The 17,528-nt window shown below is 35.5% G+C and overlaps 1 pseudogene; it reads left to right on the top strand.

Annotated features, from left to right (window-relative positions):
* Nucleotides 1–9,216: 9,216 nt before the first annotated feature.
* LOC112643792 (dihydrofolate reductase-like) lies at nucleotides 9,217–9,888 on the top strand (annotated as a pseudogene).
* The last annotated feature ends 7,640 nt before the right edge of the window (nucleotides 9,889–17,528 follow it).

Below are 17,528 nucleotides of genomic sequence, written 5' to 3'. Positions count from 1 at the left end.
CATAGAACAAAAAATATTAAATGTAATTCTTTAAAAATGACATCAGCTTTAAATGTTATATGATAATTTCATAAGCATGGACTATAAAAATATATACTTATGCTTATATAAAATATGAAATATTAACTTTATATCTGATTGTTACTGCTGTTAATCCACTAGTTTCCTAATTACTTTTAAAAATACTTTAAACAATGTATTGATTTAGCTACTAAGCATTGTGCAATCACAAAAAAAAAAAAAAAAAAAACCCAGTCTGCATCCCAGAAGCAAGGAAAGGATAACATAACTGGAAGAATAAAGTATACAAGGATCTTAAGCAAGTAAATTAAATAGTATCTGCATTTTATGTTTATCTTTCCAATTTAAGGATATTACAAACAGTGCTGCCAAGAATGTTCTTGTATAGTGGAGGTGTGCAGGAGTTTATTTTTATGTTCTTTCTCTGACTGGAGCCTATAGTACAAGTTTGAATTGAATAGAAACAATAATTTTGAGCATCTCAGACATGTTCTTAATTTTAAAGAGAGTGCTTCTATTGTTTTCCCATTGAAAATCATATACTGTAAGTTTTGGGTATATAACTTTTACTAAATTATATATTTTATTTTATTTATTGATCTATTATCTATCTATCATCTATCTATCTATCTATCTATCTATCTATCTATCTATCTATCATCATCATTTATTACCACGAATGGGTACAGGAATCTGTCAAACATTTATGGGCATCTGTTATCATACAGTCTTAGGTGCTTTCATCTGCTTATGTGGTGAATACTTTAAAATTGTTTTTAAAAGGTTTTATTTATTTTGTTTGTTTGTTTTTAAGATTTTACCCATTTATTTGAAAGAGCACAAATAGGGAGAGGGGCAGTGGGAGAGGGAAAAGCAGACTCCCTGCTGAATTGGGAGCCTAATGCAGGGCTCTATCCTAGGACCCTGGGATCACAACTTGAACCAAAGGCAGATGCTGAGCCCCCCAGGCACCCCATATTTTTTAGGTATTTAAAAAAATAATTAGCAAATTAGTGAAAGATTTTTTTTTTGGTTAATATTAAAACACTATTGCATTCTTAGGATGAATATGACTTAATCCATTTGTTTTATCTTAAATACAGATGAATTTTTTATAGAAGCAGCTAGTTAGGTTTTAATAGGATGCCTGGAGGCTAGCAAAGAGGAAAGAATAGCCACCTATGAGGAAAAGGCCTATCCTGGTAAGCACTTCAAAATAAAGCCAGACACACACACACAAAAAAATCAGATCAAACCAGAAAGCCCAAAATGGCAGTGCCATGACAAGAAACCCCTGACCAAATAAGGAAAAAAAAAAAGTGTGAAACCCTGCTTGCAAGAAATCCTTGCCTCAAGTAGTAAATATTCCACCCCTTAGTTAACAACTCTCAATAAAAGATAGAATCCCAAACCCACAGGACACACAGCTCTCTCTCTCTCTCTCTCTCTCTCTCTCTCAAGCTTATCTGCTCTCGCACTTCTAGAGTGTACTTTTGATGATGGATAGTTGGAAGAAAGGCAGGCAGGGACAAGGGCCCCCTAAACCTACAAGGAAACCACCCTTAAAAGGATTTTACACCACCCTGGAAGGAGCCCTCTATCCTTTCCCATATGATAGATGACAAAACCCTGATTGGATGAAAGGCACATTGGAGATTAAAAGAGCTTGCCAAAAAGCCCATAAAAACCCCTGGACTTAGAAACTCCAGAAGGCAACCCTCTTGGGACCCCTCCCACTCTGGGAGCTTTGTACTATCACTCAATAAACTTTACTATTCGCTTTGCTGCCCAGCACTCTTCATCTGGTCTATCTCTTCATTCTTGGAAGCCTCATGACCGAGAATTGTGGGCACTAAAGGATAAGGAATTCTATAACAGTTGCTTTAATAAACTTTCCTGCTTGTGTTCCTCATCTGCTATGTTGTCTGTCTTTGAATTCTTTCTCATGATGAGACCAAGGGCCCTCAGCAACATCTTTGAGACAGCCTAAGTCAAGGCCTCAGGGCCCAGGGTCTTTCCAATTCATTTGACAGCAAATTTGGTTTGCTAACACTTCGTTTGGGCATTATTATTATTATTTTTTTAAGATTTACTTATTTTAGAGAGTGATAGGAAGAGAGAGAGAACACACATGAGCAGGGGGAGGGACAGAGGGAGTGAGAGAAGTTCCAACAGATATCCTGCTGAGCATGGAGTCTGACTTGGGCTCAGTTTCACTACCTGAGATCACAAACTGAGCCAAAATCAAGAGTTGGAAGCTTAACAGAGTCACTCAAATACCCATTTGTTTGGAATTTTGCATCTATGTTCCTGAATGACACTTTTTCCCATGTGTTTTTTTATCTAATTTTATCAAAAGTTAAGTTATAGAATGAGTTGGATAGTGGATCTGCTTTTAATTGTCTGGAAATAGATTTAAGATTGGACTAATCTATCCTTTGAATGTTTGATAGAATGCAAGTAAACAAAATATACAATATACTGAGTCTGGAGTTTCCGTTGTGAAATTATTTTTGTCTTAGTCATCTGAGTGCCATAGTGTATATCATAGAGTAGGTAGCTTAAACAACAGAAATTTGCTTTTCTCATAGTTCTGGAGGCTAAAAGGTCAAGATCAAAGTGACAACATGGTCTGTTTCTGGTGAGTGAACCTTCTCTGGTTTGTAGACAATCTTCTTGCTGTCCTCACATGGCAGGAAAAAAAAAAAGAGAACAATTTTTTTGGTTATTCTTTAGTTATTCTTATCAGGGCACTAATCTCAACATCAGGGTCCCACTCTGACCTCTTCTAACCCTAATTACCTTCCAAAGGCTCCAATATTATTGCATTTGGGGTTACGGCTTCAATATATGAGGAAGGAGCAGGGCACAAACATTCAGTCCACAACAACGTTAAAAATTATTTTAATTTCCTTAATAGATAGAAGGTTATTTATTCTTCTATTCCTACTTGAACATATTTTAATCAGTTATATTTTCCAGGAAGTTTCAAGTTTATTAGCATAGAAGATGCTTTTATTTTCTTATCATATTTTTAATCACTTTTATATGTGCAATTAATTTTCCATTTTCATGCTTAATATTTTGTATGTGACTTGCACCTTATTTCTTCTTTTCTGGACCAGTATTGCCAGAGTTCTTTTTTTTTAAATATCATGAATATTTTCTAATAACAAGGGAGATTATACAGAGTTTTGTTCTTTTTTTAACATGTATATATATATATTTTTAACATGTATATTTTTTATTGGAGTTCTATTTGCTATTATTTCTTTTTTTCTATTATTTCTTTATATTCTACTTCACTGATTTCTGCTTTTATCTTGATTTTTTCTAATATAGTTTGTTATAAAGATATCTTTCAAATATTAAAATGAAATATAAAAAATAATATAAATATATAAATGAAATAATATAAATATAAAAATGAAAGATTTTGTTGAAAGAGACATTAAGTAATATTTCTATCATTTTTGTTTTCTTACTTTCTCACTAATTTAGAAGAGAATAAAAAGACAGTGAATCTCTTCTGGGTATATACCTGTATCAGTTGTCAATTTATTGTGTCAGCTCCAAAACCAGTGGTCATGGGTTTGCTTGAGATCCTGGGTTAGAGGACATTGGAAGGAACGCTGTAGGAGGGAAGGATTTTTTCCATTGGTGTGGTACGCCCTCTTTCCTTTTGCACACGCAGTGCTAGGCTAGCCTGTGGGACACCCAGTGGAGCTCATCCTCAGCTTCCTCTGTGGGTATTTCTCAGCATTCCCTATGGATGACTTCCCTATGGGAATTTCTCAGTGGCCCCTGTGGGAATTTCCCAGCAGCTCCTGTGACTGACTTTTAGTGGGTCTTGCAAGGACCCCAGCCAACTTCTTAGAGAGTTCATTATCCTCTTAGATTCTTGATAAATTTCATAGGCACTGTAGCACAGGTTTTTCTTCCTGCCAAAACCCCTAGGGCAAGGTGGTCTGGTTTGTTCCCTTATCTGTGGTTTCCTTACATCTCAGCATTTTGGGGATTTTGTTTTGTGAGCCTGATTCCCTGGCCCCCTTCCTGTCTCTCCCTTCCTAACCCTGACTGTTCCTCACTCATAGAGAAGAATCTGCTTCTTTTTTTTTTTTTTTTTTTTTTTTTTTAAGAATCTGCTTCTAAGTGCATTTGGTTGTTGGCAGAATTTATTTTCCTGTTGGCTGTATGACCGAGGGATCTAGCCTCTTACCTTCAGCCTGCCCTGAGGTCCTCTCCTTAGGAAGTTCACAATGTACCATTTACCTCTTCAAGGCAAGCAGGAAACTCTCTCACTGCAGTCAGCTAAGATGGAATCTTACACAAGCATGATCATGGAAGTGACATTGCACCACTTTTGATATTCTATTCATGAAAAGCAAGTCTGCCTTCATCACTCCAGGGGAGGGGATTTTACAAAGGCATGGCGCATTGTGAGTCCTCTTAGGGTGTGTCTGTGACACAGTAGAATGCTTTACGACAATGCAAATTAGCAAACTAATCTACTGAAATAAATGGATGAACAAAAATAATACTGACTGAAAGAAGCCAGACATAGAAGAGTATCTACTATGAAATTCCATTTATATCATTTTCAGAAACTAATTTATGTTCTCAGGAATCAGCACAGTGGTTACCCTGGGTGTGAGTATTACCTCAAATAGGGCTGGTGGGGTACTGGTAAACTCCTGCTGCTTGATCTTAGTGCTATTATCTGAGAGCATGCACTTCATGAAAACTTAATGATGTGTGTATTTCCCTACTTCTATTTTACTTCAATGTGAAAAGTGGGGAAAATTACATTTAACCTCCTTCCTCTGGCAGTCCTTTCAAAGCTGGTGTTCTCCAGAGTCATATCACCGCATTTTCCCTTTCACTGTCTGATCTTCCTGTGGTATCTCCCTATTTTTCATAGTATTGTCTCTTTCTTATAAATTGATGAATCCAAAATTTATAACTTGAGGTCAGTTATCTCTTCCGAGCTACTATGTATCTCCACATGAATATCCTATAAACCTCAAATTCAACCTTTTATTGCTTGAATCAGGATCTTTCTCCTTAAACTTTCCTCTTTATCCTATACTTAATATATCAGCCTGACTCACCACTGTTAGAAACTGATAACTTGTATAGCACAGCAGATAAAAACAAGGGCTCTGGAGTGAGCTTGCCTGGTTACAAATTCTCTTCTATGTGATATGCTCTCATGTCAGTTACTTAATTTCCATCAGTCTCTCTTTTTTTTCCCCATGCGACTGGGTTGGCAATAATAGCTACTGACATTTCACAATGAGAAGGTATATGTAGAGCACTTAGCAGTGTCCCTTGTAAATGGTAATTATTCAATACATGATATTTATTATTACAGAATTTATCACTATCTTATTCCTTCCACCTTACATTTTCTCAATTATCAAGTTATGTCAATTTTACCATTTTTAATATTTAAGATATATGTTTTACCTATTTCCATGGTCACTACCTTCACTCAGGTTTTTATCTTTTCTTCTCCTTATTGTTACAGATCGTTTCATATGCCCCCTGTAGTAACACTGCCAAAATTTTATGCCTGAATATAATTGTGAAAAATATCAAAACCAAATTGGGGGACAATTCTACAAAAATAATTTTCCTCCTCTTAAAAATGTCAAGATCAAGAAGGACAAAAAAGATCAAGGAATTATTCCAGATTCAAAAACATTAAAAACACATGACAACTAAATGCAATGCATGGTTCTGGATTGAATCTTTGGCCTAGAGGCTCTCAAACACTTTCCAATGGTATTCATCTTATTTACTATTCATTTTCCTCTACTGATATTTTCTAACTTCCAAATCTTGGGTCCTAGACCCATATTATGGCCTTTCCATTGGGCTCTGGCTTATGTTTTAATAAGATAAAATCCTATATTATGTTCTATATATTTATATGCCTGTTAGAGATCCCCAATCATGGTCTCTCCTGTTTCTTTCATTAACTCTGATTTTTCAACTAAATCTCCCTCCTTGAAACTCCCTTCTTCAATTTTAATTATACCTTAAGAATAAGAATAAGTTGCTGTGTACTGATTCTTCATATTCAAAATTCCAAAGTTATAAACTAACCTTATGGTCTAAAATTGACCCAAAGACTTGATGTGCTTGGCCAGTATACATACTTTTTTAAAAATTATGTAATTGTTTTCTATAGCATATTCCCTTTCTATTAGATCAAATTTCCACCGATCTCTACACTATAATAGTATGTGAATTCTCATATATTTATTTTAACTACCTGACCCTTGAAGTCACTTGAAAACATTAATGTTTTAGGTTTGAATTTTCTCAGTACTATGTAGATCTAGTTAATGGTTTCCTTCAGGCAGTGGTGGGTCAGTAAAGTATGAACTGGAAAGAATGATTCTGTTTCTGCAAAGGTTGAGGTTAGAAGGGCCTTCAAGGTGTCCTCTCAGTATGACAGGGGTCAGGTGGGAGTCCAGAAGTTCCTATGCTTCCCTCAGAGCAGGATAATTTGAAAGAACTGGTTGATCCTTTTCTATGTAAGAAGGTAGCCATTCAGTTCAAACTGCTGACATCTCTCAGAAGGCAGTAGGATTAATTTATCTCACAGAGCAGTCAGGGCTAGGTGAGCAGTGATCATCAAAATTTCCCCATTCCCACAAGCTCCTCTCTCAAACTGAGCCCTTCCTCAATCTCACCTCTACTTGGCCGTGGAGATCCAGCTACAGTTCCGTAGCTTGTAGACTACAGCCCCTCTAGTTCAACAGATAATGGGAACTATCTCATGTAATTCTATATTCTTGAGTAGCCTCAGAGAGTAGAGACAGGGAAGACTGTGTAGTAGCTGTGAAAATCCAATTATTGCTGCAGTTTCCCCAAATCTTTTTAATTTCTACTCTTACTGGATTACAAATTATGTATTTTTGTTGTTCTATTTTGTTTTTGAAGACTGTCTTTAAATGTATAAGAAGATGGAGAGAGAAACAAATTTTTACAGTAGCAATATCCACAGAAGTGCCATTCTAAACTTATAGGATAACAAATTTAAATAATTCCTACTCTATTTTATTTGCATAGGAAATTTGGAATTTCGTAGAGGTTTGGTGTACTATGCTACTGGTGAGAATACTGGGTTTTGACTACAGTAAAGCATATGCAGTACTGTTTACCACGTATTTCCTATAAAATTTCTTTATTTTAATTTGGTTTTTATAATAATTTATGAATTAAAATGAGCTCACTATGGTGAGATAGAACAGGATTGACTCATGTTGAATAAAATTCTCAAGCAATTTTCCACGCTCTGAATCATAGTTAGAATTTGAGATTGGATTCCTTCTGATTTGAACCAAATTATATGTTATGATAATTATAATAACGTGAATTATTATTACATTTTACACATGAACTACTTTCACTGATAATTTCCTTTTCCCCAAATCCTATTCTGTGATTTCCTGGTCAGCATTTCTGGCATTTTAAGTTAAAAGAGCTAAAGAAAGGTGGGAAACTAAGCATAGAATAGAGGTTCCATTTGTTTGAACCCTTGTAGCTATGTTTCAGGAAAAAACAAAGGCTGAAAGTCAATATTCTTTGTGTTTTAGTTAAACAGGAACCAGGAAGACCTATGTCTGTCTCTAAGTTGATCTATGGGTCAGAACAGTAAGCAACTGATCTTTGCAATGCGGTGCTGAGCAGGAGTGAATTGTTGACTGAGGCCGAGGCAGGGTCTGGAGACCATTCAGCCCCTGTCAAAACGGAGATGCTGGCCCTGTGCTAGCGAATGGAGCAGAGAAAGGTCACTAGGCCTATAGAGACCAAACACCATCTGTGGCTCAGGCAGCTCCTGAGCTGCCCAATGACCCTGGGGAAGGAGCCCTGATGCAAACAGGCTCCTGCTTTTATACTCTTAGTGTTTGATTCCTGGAAAAGTTAATCTTGCTTCTTGATCTGCCTGTAGTTGTAGATGTGCAGTACAGTTCCTAAACATTCATTTCAATGTCCTAGAGCTAAAGTTATTCTAGTGCATTCTAGGCAATGAGACTGATGTCCTCATGACTCCTTAATTCAATGGGGAAAGCTTGCCTCCAGTTTTTTAATAGGAATTCAAAACCTTCAGGAGGCAAAAATAAAGTATGTACTAACCTTGCTTCAACTTCCCGTGTTCAAATTAGGAGCAGGCATTTAGGTGGCTCTCGTGTGAACTTCTTCATGGTTCTGTAATGGGCTCTGTTCCCAGTTCTACTCTGATACTTGATTTTCTTTTTTTTTTTTTAATTTTTATTTATTTATGATAGTCACACAGAGAGATAGGGAGAGACAGAGAGAGGCAGAGATACAGGCAGAGAGAGAAGCAGGCTCCATGCACTGGGAGCCCGACATGGGATTCGATCCCGGGTCTCCAGGATCGTGCCCTGGGCCAAAGGCAGGCGCTAAACCGCTGCGCCACCCAGGGATCCCTGATACTTGATTTTCATAGTGATAAATGCATGCTTCATTGTCAAACCCAAGAATGAGTTCCTGGGTCCCAGTGAGGATATATAGAGACATCAGAAGTTATGGAAAAGAGAAGCATCCATCTTTACACTCCAAAGCCGTTTACTTTCATGGGCCAGCACTTTTCCAGCACTGGGAAAGCCTAAGGAAGGCTCAGATGCATTATTTGTTCATCACTGGGTCTCTTTAGAATCATGTTTTTCTTCTCACAATATGGCCGCAAGGAAGAGTAATTTTGCTTATCCTAAACACACAGTGACTAATGGCACTGATTTTCTCATTTATTCAAACTAATATGTAGAAGTCTCTTGGTTATTATCCAGTGAGAAACAGTCTTTTCCATTAAGCTCCTGCTGTTAGTACCCCACTAAGCATCGCAGAGAACAAATATGCTATGTCTGCCTTCTTGTTTCTTCCAATACATCTTTTATCATAGATACTTATGCACTACTTCCCCCAGGAAAGTATGAACCTTGGCAAAAACTCAAATTTACCTTTTCCTCTATAATTCCCTGAATTGAATAGTATTACTTCAATAAAAATTAGCCATTGTTAGTTTCCTAGTTATAAATAACTTGACCATTATGTCCCACAATTTAGTAAATGACATTCTATTTTAAAAATCAAATACTAACATATTTCATTTTTTTAACATATTTCATTTTTAAAATCACTATACAGTCCACCGGCGCCATGGTACGCACGCTGAACTACATTGTCGCCGTGCCCCAGAACACGGGCATCGGCAGGAACGGGGACCTGCCCTGGCCCCCGCTCAGGTAAACAGAATTTGGTGATTATGGGTAGGAAGACATGGTTCTCTATTCCTGAGAAGAATCGACCTTTAAAGGACAGAATTAATATAGTTCTCAGCAGAGATCAAGGAACCTCCACAAGGAACTCATTTTCTTGCCAAAAGTCTGGATGATGCTTTAAAACTTACTGAGCAACCAGAATTAGCAAATAAAGTGGACATGGTTTGGCTAGTGAGAGGCAGTTCTGTTTATAAGGAAGCCATGAACAAACCAGGCCATCTTAGACTATTTGTGACAAGGATTATGCATGAATTTGAAAGTGACACATTTTTCCCAGAAATTGATTTGGAGAAATATAAACTTCTACCAGAATACCCAGGTGTTCTTTCTGATGTCCAGGAGGAGAAAGGCATTAAGTACAAATTTGAAGTATATGAGAAGAACAATTAATGTGAAGATATTTTTTTGATTTATTTCAAGTTATTTCCCCCCCCCTGCCAAACAATTCTATCTATATTTTAATATTAGAAAAAAAAACTTTTGTTGACTCTAAGTCAATGGATAATTCTTTCCAAGCAGTGTGATTTTATTAATCTTAACTAGACCATATCAGACATTATTTGTGAAACATTCCTTGCTATAACTGTGTGTTTCCCATCAAGGACCAGCACCTGCCTAGGGTAGCATATCTACCAAGAGTCAAAGAGAGACAATCCCTGATAGCATGAGTTGAAACTAGGACTTACAAAAGATAGGACTAGACAGATTTGTCCAAAACTCAGAAATGGGTTAAAAACAGAAAAGTTAGGGCTCAAATATTAAAAGAAAATTAGATCAAAATAGGAACTTTGATTTCTCGATCTATATCACACTTCTGAAAAAGTTCTGTTCACTCAGGAAATCAGTAAGTTGAGAACTCTAATAATTCCATAGGGATAGTAAAGAGGCAGGTAGGACACTACCTTTTTAAAGGTTAAGAAGAAGAGTCTGAGACCTCAAAAAACTGTTTTAGATCTTCAGTGAGATTCCATGGGATGTTATGATGTAAGAAGAATAGGCTATTCCTTATAAAAAAGAGTAATAACAGCACATGGCTAAAATTAGAAATTAAGAAGGTAATGAATTGAAAATGGATAATGCTAGAAACCAAAATTATGAAGATGGAAACTAAATTAAACTTCGCTGAATTAAAAAATGAAAATTAAAACACATTTTACCCATGATGTTAGCAAAGATGTGGATGGTTAGGTATCCAAATAAATAGCATTTTTTTTGCCTTGTAAATTAATATAACCTTTTTAGAGTTTAAGTTAGCAATATCAATTAAAATTCACAATATTCTGGGTTTGGACCCAGGGCTTCCACTTGTAGAAATTAATCCTAAATAAAGAGATGGACCCAGGGCACCTTGGTGGCTCAGTGGTTGAACATCTGCCTTCGGCCCAGGGTGTAATCCTGGAGTCCTGGGATCAAGTCCCTACATGGAGCCTGCTTCTCCCTCTGCCTATGTCTCTGCCTCTCTCTGTGTGTTTCTCATAAATAAATAAATAAATAAATAAATAAATAAATAAATAAATAAAATCTTTTTTAAAAAATAAAAAATATCACTATACAGCCTCATCATAACATTTTATTTATTTTTTTAAGATTTTATTTATTTATTTATTTTGTATATTTTTTATTGGAGTTCGATTTGCCAACATATAGTATAACACCCAGTGTTCATCCTGTCAAGTGCCTCCCTCATTGTAACATTTTATTTTTTTATTTTTTTAAAGATTTATTTATTTATTCATGAGAGACACAGCGAGAGAGAGGCAGAGACATAGGCAGAGAGAGAAGCAGGCTCCATGCAGGGAGCCCGATGTGGGACTCAATCCCGGAACCCCTGAGCCAAAGGCAAATGCTCAACCATAAGCCACCCAGGTGTCCCTCATTGTAACATTTTAAAATGACATTATTACACCAGCCTCTACGTTGAATTCAGTGTTTTCTATCGCCTTTGATTTACCTCTTGCCTTTACATTTTCAGGCCAACACCCATCTAAGCAGCTGCTTAACAAGACCTAACACCTTAAAATAGGGAATTTTCTCAGTTTTACTCCATTAATCTTATCTTTACTATCTGCACACAATTTTAAATTTACCCTTCAATGATAAATTCTCTTTTTTTAAAATATATCTGTTGCTCCAAACCTCTATCTTATTAGTCACTACCAAGTCTACAAGAATATGGCTAAAGATAAGGGAAAAGCATCTCTGAGTAAACATCAAGAATAATGGCATTAAAAAAAAAAGAATAATGGCATAAAATAAAGACCTGTACCAAAAAATATTTTCATCTTATTCATATTCTTTTATATATATATACATAACATATTCTATACATTCTTGTAGTATATATATACAATATGTTTTTCTCAAATCTAGATTGACTAATATTCGCACCTCCAAAGATTGTCAAGAATTCATAGATATTATTATATAATTCTTAGTCTCTATTTTTGCGATATCCCATAGAATAGAGTTTCTGTTTCTAAAACCCAGAAACAGTGTGTGTGTGGTAGTATTATTATTAATATAGTTATATTGGGGCACTTGGGTAGCTTAGTGGTTGAACGTCTGCCTTCAGCTCAGGTCGTGATCCCAGGGTCCTGGGATCCAGTCCTGTATCAGGCTTCCCACAGGGAGCCTGCTCCCTCTGCCTTTGTCTCTGTCTCTCTCTGTGTGTCTCTCATGAATAAATAAATAAAAATTTAAAAATATATATAGTTATATTAATATATTAATAGTAATACATGGGGTTTTTAACATTAAAACCAATAAAAGAAAAGATGTAACTTTGCTTGCTAGACTGAATAGATTCACTTTAATTTTTATAGAGTTATTAGAAAATAAAACATTTGGAATCCACTCCCCCCGCCCCGCACTCAGAGTTGTAAACATAAACATGCTTAAAATATTTAGAAACCTGGTAAGAGTTCATTTGCTATATTCATAACTCACTATCAGGGAACATATATGTATTACATTTTGTAGTAAAAAGGAACTCAGTGAGGAAAAAAAAAAAGAGAATAATGGCATAAATCATTATGTTCTAGTAGTAAAATCTAACCTTACAGGAAATGGCAAATTCCAGCTCAAAGATTCTGTTTTTGAATAAAACAGATAAACATACTGTAAATTACAAAATATGTCTTTAAAAGTATCACCTGTGTGCCTACGTCCTAATGAAAAGAAAATCTAAGAGACAAAGAGAAATTTGGAACTAATGAGGTTAATATGTGGGGAAGGCAAGGAGCTGAGCAAGATGCCCTAGTGAATGAACCCACAACTCTATAGAGAACAGACAAGCAAAAGAGAAAAAAGCAAATTATGAAACCAGGGCGAGTTTCCAAGGAAGAGATAAAGGAAAGAGCACAATTGTGAGGGGGTAAAAAAATTTGAAAAGTTCAAGTGTGAAAGGAGACGCATCTTGTAAGAGACTTGCAATTACATAAAGCAAAAGAGAAGGACGAAGGAAATGTTTTCCTTCTAATAGTCAGGGAGAGAAAGCTGTTCAATAGACTTTGTGAAAAGGGAGATGCTTTTAATGTGTCTTTCCAGCTCTCTTCTTTCAAACAGGTGTAACTGTGACCAGTTAACCAGAGGAGAGTACCTTTTGAGTTTGGAATACCAAACCAGAGGCAAATAAATAATTATAGTACATTTTTCTGAAATTTAGATTAAGTTTGCACCTCCAAGGATTCTCAAGAATGCATAGATATTATTATAGAATTCTTAGTCTCTAGTTTTGTGATATCCTATAGAATAGAGTTTCTGTTTCTAAAAATGAGAAAGAGTGTATGTATGGTAGTATTACTATATTAATAGTAATACATAGAGATTTTTACATTAAAACTAACAAAAGATGTAACTTTGCTTGCTATACTGAATAGATTCACTTTAATTTTTATAGAGTTGTTAGAAAACAGAACATTTGGAATGTATCCCCTACCTCCACTGGAAGTTGTAAATATAAACATGCTTAAGATATTTAGAAACATTGTAAGAGTTCATTTGCCATATTTGTAACTCACTCTCAGGAACATTTGATGCCCTCACAAAAGCATGTAGTCCTAAGTTGACAAATTCAACAAATTAGACATTCTCGGATAGTTTCCATGGTACCCAATATGGATTCACTGATGAATCTTTGAGGCTGTTTTTCAGACCCCATGTGAAATACAATATTGGGAAGGTAAAAAAGATTCCTGTGATATTTCTTTTAATATTTTCTCCCACCTCTTTTCTTCATTTTCTTTTCTTGAAACTTCTGCTTAGACACAAGACTTCATGTATTGATTATTGATCAATTGATTATCAATTGATTATCATTTTTTATTTCTAAATTTATCTCTAATATTTTAGGTGACTTTATGATTTTGACATAACACTCTTCTGTTGAATTTTATTTGCATTTGGGCAGCTTTAAAGTTCAAGAGATTTTTTTTCTTCTCTCTATTCCAACATCAAGTTCTTGTTTTTCATATGCAATTTTTCTTAGTTATCTCTTAGATTTTATCTTTTCTTCTTTGACATGCCTTTTTTATCCTATTCTCTCTCGCTCCCACTCTCTCTCTCTCTCTCTCTCTGGAATTTGGTCTTTCCTTCTTCAAGTTTTCCTCAAATATTTGGAGATCTTTGGGTTTTCACTCATAATCAGCATTTATAATAGCACCTGCCACCATTAACTTAAGTTCTACTTGAATAAATTATTAAAAGGAGGAAGGGAGGAAAAACAAAAGGAGAAACTTAAAAGTCTGATGGAGATCATTGTATGTGGATGAATTTAATTGAAGGCAGGCTTCTTTCAATTCTGAGCAAGGAGAGAGCCTGATATCACTCAGATGAGCCTAAATGAAAGAAAGCTTAATTCTGAGGCATCAACTCTCACACTAGCCATGCTAGTTCTTGGGTAGTTTTTTTTTTTTTTCCTATTTCTTTAGAGAATAACTCTAATTTTTATGCCTTGGGGCTTCTAGGGGTTTCAGCTTTCTCTAACGAGCAAGGGAAGGCAACAAACTTGTATATAAATCTATCTATGTCCCTATATTAAGCTCTTCTAGAATCTTGCCCTTGATTGTAACATTCTCAAATTCCTGAAAAATATTAATGTTTGATATTCAGGAAAGATTAATCAACATTGGCAGAAATTCTCAGGAATTCCCAAAATTATAAATTGTTTTTTTATAACAATTATTTACATATTTCTAAAATGATGAAAATCATAATAAAGGTGACAATTTTTCTGATCATACCAAAAGTTTCAGAGATTTTCTATAACAAAAAATAACATAATAATAACCGCACAATTTGTTACTTTATGCTGATACATTGTGACAAAAATATATATTTCAGTAAAACATTTTTTTTTCTAATATAAACATTTGATAACAAGACACATTAAAAGAAGTGAACTCCATGTATCAGCATTTCCTGTTCTTGCTTTTGACTTGACCTCAATGGCATCATGGGCTGAATAAAGTCCTCCTAAAATCCATATGTTGAAGTCCTAACTCCCAGGTACCACAAAATATGACCACACTTGGAGATAGGGTCTTTGAAGAGGTAAATAAATTAAAAATGAGATCATTAGGGAGGCTCTTAATCCCATATATCCTGATCCCATATGTATTCTTATAAGAAGAGGAAATTTAGACACAGACATGTGTGTGACAGTGGAAAGACCATGTGAAGACACAGAGAAAATTGCCATCTACAATTCAAGGAGAAAAGCCTCGAAAGGAACTACTCTGCTGACACCTCGATTTTAGACTCTAGCCTTTAGAACTGTGAGGCATTTAATTTCTGTTATTTAAATCATTAGTCTACAGTACTTTGTTATGACAGCCCTAGCTAATACAAGTGAATTCCTTCAAACAAGGAACATTTCTATGTAGATTGTTAAACTTTAGTTCTTGCATTCTCAATTTCTCAGCTGACTTTTTCTATAATTGCTGAAATGTACAAGTTTTCCAATAAATGCCGGGGAGGAATTTCTACATGAAAACAATAGTTATTGGACTTGTCATAATGCAAGTACATCTGAGCTTTTCTGTAGATAAGTCATCAGCCACAGACTGTCAGTATTTAGTCTCCCATAGTTGTTCCATGGATCCACTCTTAAATGAACTGTCCATCTTCCCCTCAAAATATATTGCAATCTCTTGACCACTCATGGCTCCCTTTTAATTCTTTGTTATATGAAATAATATTTCCTTACTCTTCCCATTAGGTGAATGATATTTGGGGAATAAGGAGACACATTCATGGGCTCAGTCTACCATTATGGATTGGAAAAACCCTTGTAATACTATGTCATTGGTAGATTTTGTATGTATTGACTGAAGGCAAAGGAAGAAATAAATATTCTTTTCAGGTCTATAAAGAATGATTTCTAATATAATTTTAGAGGACATTAATCTTAGTCAAATTTTGAACTCAGATGTATAAGAATATGACTATTTTTATAACTGAAATTAATTTGTACCTCAAGCACTTATTATCTTTAATATTTTTGAAAAATCTCAATTTATTATCATCTTAGTCAATTGGGGTTTACCTCAGCAAATTCAGGTTTTGACACCTGCTTTTCCCTTGGGATTATACTATAAAATTCAAAGAAAATTTTAATTTCAGTGGTTATAACAATCTACCCTAAAACAATGGAGGCCAGACTTGAGTTTTATTGTAATTGGAGGACAATTGTATTGATAATCTATTGCTGCTGTAGCGAGTTTCCATAAGCCTCCGGGTTAAAAACAACATAGATTTATTATTTCATGGGTCTGGAGGACAAAAATCCAAAAACTTAGTCTGACGAGGTTGCTATCAAGATATAGACAGGGCTATAATCCTTCTGAAACTCTAGGAGAGAATTTTTTCCTTGCCTTTTCCAGCTTCCAGAAACCTCCTGCATTCTCTGATTCTTGATCTACTCTAAGCATCAGCATCTCTCCAATCTCTATATTGTCACATCTCCTTCTCAGACTCTACAGACCGTCCACTTCACTCTTTAAGGAACCCTTGTGTTTACATTGGGATACTTGAATAATCCAGGATAATCTTCTTATTTTAGGACCTTTAAATTAGTCACATCTGCAAAGTCTCTTACTTTGTAAGCTAACATACTCATAAATTTCAGAGATTAAGGGATGGACATCCTCAGGTGCCACTATTCCGCCTCCCCCAATGAGGTGCCAAATTTAATCAATGGTGTACAAAATACTAACACAGCAGTTAATATTTCAAACATTTATTCTACTACAGAGTAAACCAAACATAAGGGTTTTTTTTTGTTGTTTTTTTTTTTTTTTGTTTGTTTTTTTGCTAATTAGCTCTTATATTGCAGGCACCTTAAAATGTAATTCAAATTGCAAAGGGATAATGTATTGCTAATTGGGCATTACATATGAATTTATAAATGTAACTCAAGATAAAAATGAAAGTTCCTCTTTTTTGAAGTCAGGCACAAGTGTCAAAGCCACAGAAAGGACCTCACTCAATGACCAAAGCACTGAGATGAATGTTGTATAATACACTAAAACAAGACCTTTTAAATTCATGTCATATGTAAATCAAGAGGCAACTTCTTTAGAGATGGTCATTTTAGAGATTGTCACTAAAAATGTTATTCATATTGTTACAGACACAATAGGCTGATGGGTTAAATGGTAGGTATTTTCTATTATTTGAAATATATCAAAACCCAGACCCCTTAGAGATTTCTTTTCTAGTAACTCACAGGAGAGCACTATCTATAGTGATAAAGAGCAGGGAGCAAAGAGAAAATAAACTAAGAGGAGGGAACAAATGGAAAGTAGGTAGGAAATAGTTCGGGCTGTTCAGAACAGGACCCGCACTCACAAATAAAACCTTTGTGACCCTTTGCAGCTTCTGTCCAATTGCAGACAGAGATGGAGTTCCATAGAGAGAACTGGGATGTGGGAGGGAAAAGGGGGGCAAGAGCAACGTTCACAGACAAGGCCCTTTTGAGGCACTACCAAATCATCCTTCTGTTCCACATGAAGTAAGGAAAACCACAGGGAAGCTCCTGGAAAGGGTCAACAAAGAGTGGGGCATGAGTTAGCTGAAACTGGATTTCTAGGCTAAGGCTTCAGAAATCTAAGAGATAAGGAAAGTTGAGGACACAGGAGACCGAGCAGAATGGGACACACAAGCAGACATTGCCCATCCCTATGGAGGGAG

The sequence above is a fragment of the Canis lupus genome, chromosome 1 (genome assembly GCF_003254725.2).
Source record: "Canis lupus dingo isolate Sandy chromosome 1, ASM325472v2, whole genome shotgun sequence".
NCBI classification, from domain to species: Eukaryota; Metazoa; Chordata; class Mammalia; order Carnivora; family Canidae; genus Canis; species Canis lupus.
Note: the sequence above shows the minus strand (reverse complement) of the source record. Positions and strands in the feature narration are given on the sequence as shown.